General features: G+C 33.7%; 1 pseudogene; it reads right to left on the reverse strand.

Moving 5' to 3' along the window:
• Nucleotides 1-6,106: 6,106 nt before the first annotated feature.
• LOC113381225 lies at nucleotides 6,107-6,975 on the reverse strand (annotated as a pseudogene).
• Between the last annotated feature and the right edge of the window lie 1,059 nt (nucleotides 6,976-8,034).

Raw genomic sequence — 8,034 nt, forward strand, 5'->3', positions numbered from 1 at the left:
TAGGAAGCTCCTCAGGATGAACTATGGGTACAACTTGTACCCGTACCCGTACCGTACAAGAGCACTGTAATTTGAGTAAGTTACTCTTCAACCTCTATACTATGACAAAACATACGCTAAATTGTTTAAATTTAGTATAGTAATGCACATTTTAACAAAACTCTCATAATTCTTTCTACCAAGTTTGTAAGAGTGGGTGGCGGTGGAGGGATGTAGTATTACTCGTCGTACTACTCGGTCGGTCGGAAGTTGGTTTTGCAAACCGGAAATGAAATCTGTTGTGTTCTGTTGGATCCGAAACAACCCCCAACCCTGTCCCATGGTCTGTGCACCCTCCCACAGAGCCCATTCTGGGGAAATGTAATTATAACTAAGACTGTCAAGTGGAATAGAATTGAATTGTTTAAAAAGTAGTTTTTGAAGAGATCTGCAGGACGCACCGTTTATACTACGACTTTGTAATTTATTTAAATTATACTTTAGTATGTTTACTACGACAGCAAATACTGAAACCAATGAGTCTTCTAACAAAATCATAAGCAAAAAATTAATTTCCAATCAAAATACAACAATGTAGAAAGTTGAATAAATAAGATAGTGTCATGTTTAGAAAGCTCTGCATGATGCACCGTTTGCACTACAAACTTCTAATTTACACAACTTATACTTCAGTATGTCTACTATGACGACAAATACTAAAATTGATAGTTTTTATACGAAAAAAGTAAGAAAACAATAATTCTTTTAAAAATATCCCGAGCAAAACAAATGTAATATGTATGAGAGTGTCATGTTTAGAAAGCTCTGCAGGACGCACCGTTTGTACTACTAACTTGTAATTTACACAACTTATACTTCAGTATGTCTACTATGACAACAAATACTAAAATTTGTAATTTTCATACTAAAAATGTAAGAAAAAAATAATTCTTTAGTAAATACCCCGAACAAAACAAATGTAATATATATGATAGTGTCATGTTTAGAAAGCTCTGCAGGACGCACCGTTTGTACTACAAACTTGTAGTTTTTACAAATTATACTTCAATATGTCCACTATGACGACAAATGCTAAAATTGATAACTTTCATACCAAAATTGCAAGAAAATGACAATTGTCTAGTAAAAATATTTTATAAAGCAAATATGATATATATGATAGTGTCGTTTTTTGAGAGCTCTGCAGGACGCACCGTTTGCACTACAAACTTGTAATTTACACAAATTAGACTTCAGTATGTCTACTATGACGACGAATACTAAAATTGATCATTTTTATACCAAAATGTAAGAAAAAAAAATTCTTAAAATGAAAACAACGTTATAAAATACATTCTGATGACAAACCAATAAAAACAACGTAAATAGGACTCTACTGATAAGCAAACACGAATTAAAAATGTAAAAAGGACTCTACTGACGAGCAAACACGATTTAAAAGGACAAAGGGACTCTACTGATGAGCAAGCTCGGTTTGAAAACAAAGAGGGACTCTACTGACGACCAATAATTATTTTAAGAGAAAAAAAAAGAACACCACTGATCAAAAAAATAAATTTTAATTTATAAATAATCTTGTGATGAAAAAGCAAACAATATAAAAAAAAATAATTTAAAAAAAATTATTTAAACACTGTCAATCCATTTAAGAAATATTTACAAAAAAGGGACACTACTGACACTTGTGGACAGTGGCGGCGCTAGACCATTCGTGGGCGTCGGCGAAATTCGTTTGCGAGGCCCCCCTTTTTTGCCAGTTGCAACTTGACTAGTGATACATGGCATCGTGCCTAAAGACAAATTGCTGAAACTTTTCGTGCCGTAATTTAAATTTTTGAAAAGCTTTTAAAAAATTTGAAAAGTGAAAGAAATTGACTTTTTTTTAATTTGAAATATTTTGTTGAAAATTTCGAACTTTTTTTCGTCGTCTCGTCCCATTATTTTAAAATTTAATAAGTTTTTATAATTAATCATTTATCGTAGTTCCATAAAATTTATGTTAGATGATACTAACAAGTTTTTGAAAAAAGATTTTTACAATAAATTACGAAGAAACTGTGCGGTCGATCTTGACGAAAAACAATTCAGGACGATCGCCAACTGAAAACTTTCGATCAATTTTTGAATTTTTAAATTGGTTCAAAAATGCCAAAATGTCGTTTTTTTAGGACGCTTTAATTTTTTGTCGACGACATCAGAGCCGATCAACCGATTTAAAGGATTTAAAAAACATTCGATTTGTGTTAATAATTTGTCAAAGGCAGGTTTAGCGGTTTTGGAGATACAAAAAAAGTTTAAAAGATTATCAATTTTATTTGATTATCAATTTTATTTGGAAGAATCCATTAAATTTACTGAATGTCCTATACTGGACAGTTGTAAATAAGAGTTAATAAAAAAAATATATATATATCTCATTGTTATTTCTCACTGATAAATTTTTATTGAACATTGATTACTTTTATTCCTCGAATATTTAATTACTGTTTCGATGATTTACATAGTGCTCACATAAGAAATACACAATATAAACAAGCAGAGAATTAGCTTGCGCAAAGTTGTTTAGATTTAATAATCTATAGTGTTGTTCATAAAAGATAAAAGAGTAAAATGATAGTGCCTGTAAACCACTAATCACCTTTTTTACTCGCACATCCGTATGAAAATTAACTAAATTTTAAATAATTAAATTTTTTCCGGGGCCTCTTGCGAGGCCCCCCCAGGCGCGAGGCCGTCGGCGGCCGCCGACACCGCCGACGCCTCGCGCCGCTACTGCTTGTGGATAGCAAATAATAAAGTAATAATGGACATGATGAAAAACCACGACAGGAATGTTTAAAAAAAAACATTATACACCAAAATAACATTTCATCCCCCTTCTGCTCCATCAATATCGATAAAAATGCCCATTAACCACCACTAATTACTAAAACTGGACGTCACAGAGAGAATTTTTGACGCCCAAATTAAAAGCGGCAATTTAAAATAACTGGCGTCGATTAAAAATACATTGTTATGAGTTAAAATAAAAACATGAAACGAATTTTAAATCTATACGCGCCAGTAATAAACGTGTTGTAATTTGATTATTATATCGCTTGTAACTTTTGAACGGTTTGTTTAAATATAAAGGTATATTTGGGTAATTTGTTCAAAATTAATTGATTTATAATGTTGTCTAAGGTTTTGGAATCTTATAGCAAGTCGGTGTGCTATAAATTTGCGTTAAAACAAAAGTAGGTGATGTTGGCTATTGAAAATGATGTTTGTACGGAACCCTGTAGGTTTGCTGGATTTGTGTATATGGTATTTGATTTTAGCTCGTCGATACCTTTCATTTGATCCCCCACATGCCTATATTTGATTTTACAAAGTTTTGACCTACTGTTCAGCAACCTATTGGTCAACCTTATATTAAATTTATTGTAACTTTTAAACCGTTTGTCCGAGATGAATGGAATATTTGGTGAATTTGTGTTAAATTAAATTATGAATAATATTGTATGATATAGAAACATTGCAGCAAGTTCGAGTACTTCAAAATTGCACAAAAATGATATTAGAAATTGAATAAATGGTTTGTACGCAAACCTATTAGTACGCAAACTTATTACTTGTGACGTCACCATGATATTTGAATTCAGCTCGTCGAGACCTTTCATTTGATACCCCACATGCCTATATTTTATTTTACAAAGTTTTGACCCACTGTTCAGCAACCCATTGGTCAACTTTTTATTGCAAGTCTTGTAACTCTTGAACCGTTTGTCCGAAATTAATGAATTTGTGCAAAATTGAAATATGTATAATATGGTCTACCGTGGCGAACTCGACACCAACTTCGTATACTTTAAATTAACAAAAAAAAAAAAAAATTAGAAATCGATTACAAGCCTATTGATTTACCGAGTCTTTTACTACAGGATTTGGATAGTTCACGTCGAGACCTTTCATTTGATACCCAACATGCCTATATTTGAAGTAAAACTTCTTAACTCATATTTGACCAGCTGTACTATATGTAGTATACAAGTAGCTTTAATATGTTACTAATTTTCGACAGCGTTTTTGTATCATAAATATTCAAGGTACGGAACTATGGCCAAATATGAGTTTGTGCAGAATTTTATTGGCTACAAATCACCTTAAGACAATTTAGAGGTTACAACACTAGTTTAGCAGTTACGAGTCAAAATTTATAAACGTATACATACGATTATTGATTAAATATAAAAAATATGAATTTTTGGAAAAAAAACGTGAAAATAGCCCTAGATAAGTACATTCTAATGAACATCTTTAACACGAGGCAGTGTTTATAATGTGACTGTTCAGGAGCAATTTTCAGATTTTGACCAAAAACTATAAAACATAGCTTTTTTTTGTTGTTTTCGTTGTTCAAGGGGACGATCAAATTTTTTTCTCTGTATTTAAGTTTATTTGTCAGTAAAATCGCTTTGGGTATTTAAATTATCATCTCTTATTTTAATTTGATCGTCAGTAGAGTCAGTAGAGTCCCTTTGAGATTGCTAGCCAGTAAAGGCCCTTTTTATCTTTTGTTTTAATTTGCTCGTCAGTAGAGTCCCTTTTTATTTTTTGTCTTATTTTTAAATTGCTCATTAGTAGAGACCCTTTTTCGTTTATTTGTCTCATTTTCAATTTGCTCGTCGGTAGAGTCCCTTTTTTATTTAGCTTCTTTTATAATTTGCTTATCAGTAGAGTGCCTTTTTCATTTGTTTGTCTCATTTCCAATTTGCTCGTCAGTAGAGTCCCTTTTCTATGTTCAGCTTCAGTTTCAAGTTAAGATTAAAATTTTGCAAATCGGTGTGCTTTAAATTTGCCTTCAAAAAAACATGATTGTGAATTATGACATGACAACAGTGATATTGAATTATGACATTTTGTGTTTGTACGGAACCCGGTACGTTTACTAAGTGTGTGCATATGGTATTTGAATTTAGCTCGTCGAGACCTTTTATTTGATACCCCACATGCCTATATTTAAAATGACAACATTTGCTCGTTAGTAGAGTCCCTTTTGCATAAACTAGCAATTTTGTCTCTTTGCTTCCCTTAGAGTTTCCTTATAGTCAATGTTTATCTCTTTTTTCAGTTTGCTTGTCAGTAGAGTCCTTTTCTTCTTTAAATTAACGTGCGGTCTTGTTTTAAATTATTTGCCAGTAGAGTCCCTTTTTATCTTTGGTTTCAATTTGCTCGTCAGTAGAGTCCTTTTTGTCTATTATTCCCTGCTAGGACTAATTTAGCAGAGTGTAGGAACTAAATCGCTCCACGGTGACTCTACTGACTGTCTGACTCATCACCGGTCATTAGTCATTAGTCATTAGTCATCATTAGCGTGTGTTTTCAAGTGCTTCCCTCTATCGAGTCGAGTCTCAAGTGGATCGAAATGAACGCATCGAGATTGCCGCTGTTAATAATAGGCCCATATTGTGTATCCATCGTGAGGAATGTGGGGGCAGGGTATAGAGGGACGGGACTATATTGATCAAGTCCAGCACTGACGAGTGTCTAGGTTGAGGAAAAGGGACTGTACTGACAAGCAAATTGAAAAAGAGGCAAACAAATAAAAAAGGGACTCACTGACGTGCAAATTATAAAAAAAACTAACGAAGATCAAATTATAATATAAACTTAATAATATAATAAGGTTTAAATATAATTTTCAAACACCGAGCAGCGTCGTTCATCTATATTATATAAATGTTAAAAATATGTATATCTAAAAATTACATTTTGTTGTTCATACACAAACTTTTTTGAAAAAGTAGTCAGAATATTTATAAAAGAGAAATACCTGAACAAAACTTTACTCCTAACAATATATATTAATTTCATATATAATTCCATAAATTAACTTACATTTACACAAAACGCAATCAAACCCAATCAAACTGCAAAAGTCTTATTATTAATTAAATGCTCCAACATAATTGTATTTTAATATCTAGATTTTCCATGAATAGCACATCACATTCATTAATCAATCACACTCTCAACCAAATGCAATCAAATTCATTTACAAGTACTAGGTAATCAAATCTAGGTAAGCGTAAGTGTATTAAAGGATAATCAACTATGATTTTCATTATATAATATTTAGAGATACTGAGGCTTCGGGGCTCTGATATGGAGAGTTTGGATTAGACGCTGGTGGAGTTCCCGAAGGCGTTTGCAATGACGCAGTTTCGTTGGCAATAACTCGCTCGATGTGACAAACCATTAATTCGGCGAGAGTTATGTCGGCACGAGAAACGGCGCAAAGATCCGCAAGGGCGCATTGCGATGATGGAAGGTTCAGGCCTCGAACGGCGGCGCAAACGCAAGCGGTGGCAAGGAGCGAAGGAGCGGCCTGCATAAATTCAGGTTCAGTACAGCAGACAGACACCAAGGCGTGAGCATGACGTTTGGTAAGGCGGCTTTCATGTCCCCATGGCATTCGCTCGATTAGGTGATCAACAAAGTCGAAGCCAGTAATCGTATTCGAGTTCCAGTTCAGCTTGGTTAGAATTAACACTTCCATGGTCCTAATTTCTTCAGGGGCGACACTATGATCAGTATAAGCGCAAAGCAGATGGATGGTCAAATTGTGGCATTGACGAATCTTGGTGGAAACCAGTAAAGCTGTTGCACCCACAAGTTGAAGTTGTTGACGAGGAATCTCGCATACGCACAAAAACGATCCATGAAATTAACAGCTACAGGAAACACTTGTTCTTCGCAGTGTTGCTCTTCACACACCTCCAACATCCATGTGGTGACAACTTTCCTCATGAAAGGTAGCAGATCCCCCTGGAAATTGGCAAAGTAATTCATGCGGGGGATGGTGCTCCCTTCCAACATCAGCATGTTATCCATGACTCTGGCGTCTTTTGTCAAATTCTCGTCAACTTCAGCAAAATTGCAATCCACCCGTTCGCCAAATGGGGCTTCGGGGCACAAAAGATTGACATTCATATTTATGTAGTTAAATTAAAATTGCGGAAACAAAAAATAATATGTAATCCACCCCAACACGCCACACCGAGACGGTGGAGTTTTTCTGTGATTTTCACCAAATGGAAAATCCTTAACAGCACCAAACACAGACACACACGTTGTTTATAACAAATTGTTTTTATAAATATTATTATATATATAAAATAACTTAAAATTAATTTAATTAGTTGCAAGCACACATGAAGTATTAATGATAAAGGCACACAAAAATCAGTTCAATGTTGGTTTTTTTCAAGAATATCATTGATCAGTAACAACCGCACTCATTGCCGACTGACGTCTGAGTGATATCTTCGGAAGCACGGTGCCCAGTTGCCGCGAGTTGTGTTGTGTTGATTTAAGCTCATACTGCCAAATCGATTTTAAAAAATCAAACACTGTTCGAAAGATATTAGTTGGGAATGATACTGATTAGTTTTAGGTGAAAATCTACCAAGCAGTTTTCTTGTAATTAACTGTTGAAAAAAAAATAAGCCGATTTTTATGGAACTTTTTTTGGCGATATATATCATGGTCTTATAGAACTTACTGAAATATCACGGCTTTACGACAAGTAGTTTAATTTTAAAAATTAATCGAAGATTAAGAAAATGAGTAGTTTTTTTGACGTTTGTTAAAATTAAAATTAGACGATTTACTTGGTATAACGATAGAGTACTTGGTTTTAATGAACATAGTAAACCATTAAAGTCCTATGGAAACTGGTTCAATTATAAAAACTGGTGATTTTTGAAAATTTGCTATTAGAAAATACTCCGAGTCAAAGTGTTCGTTTGTTTTCAATCATGTGTAATAAATCCACTCGGAATACTTCTAATCACTCATCAATTAAATTATTTTTTATTGATTAAGTCGATTAATTACACATATCGGGAAGTTCATGTAACTTGCCTCAAGGCTAAATACCAAACCAACTAGTTTTAAATAATAGTCATAAGTAAATTCATTTGGACGATGTATAATCCCGAGTACCGGTAAATGTTGCGAATATTTTGTACATCTGCCAGACAACCCTTA

This window comes from Ctenocephalides felis, unplaced genomic scaffold (genome assembly GCF_003426905.1).
Source record: "Ctenocephalides felis isolate EL2017-DRISC unplaced genomic scaffold, ASM342690v1 CF-g0.4_SCAFFOLD_02704, whole genome shotgun sequence".
Taxonomy (NCBI): Eukaryota; Metazoa; Arthropoda; class Insecta; order Siphonaptera; family Pulicidae; genus Ctenocephalides; species Ctenocephalides felis.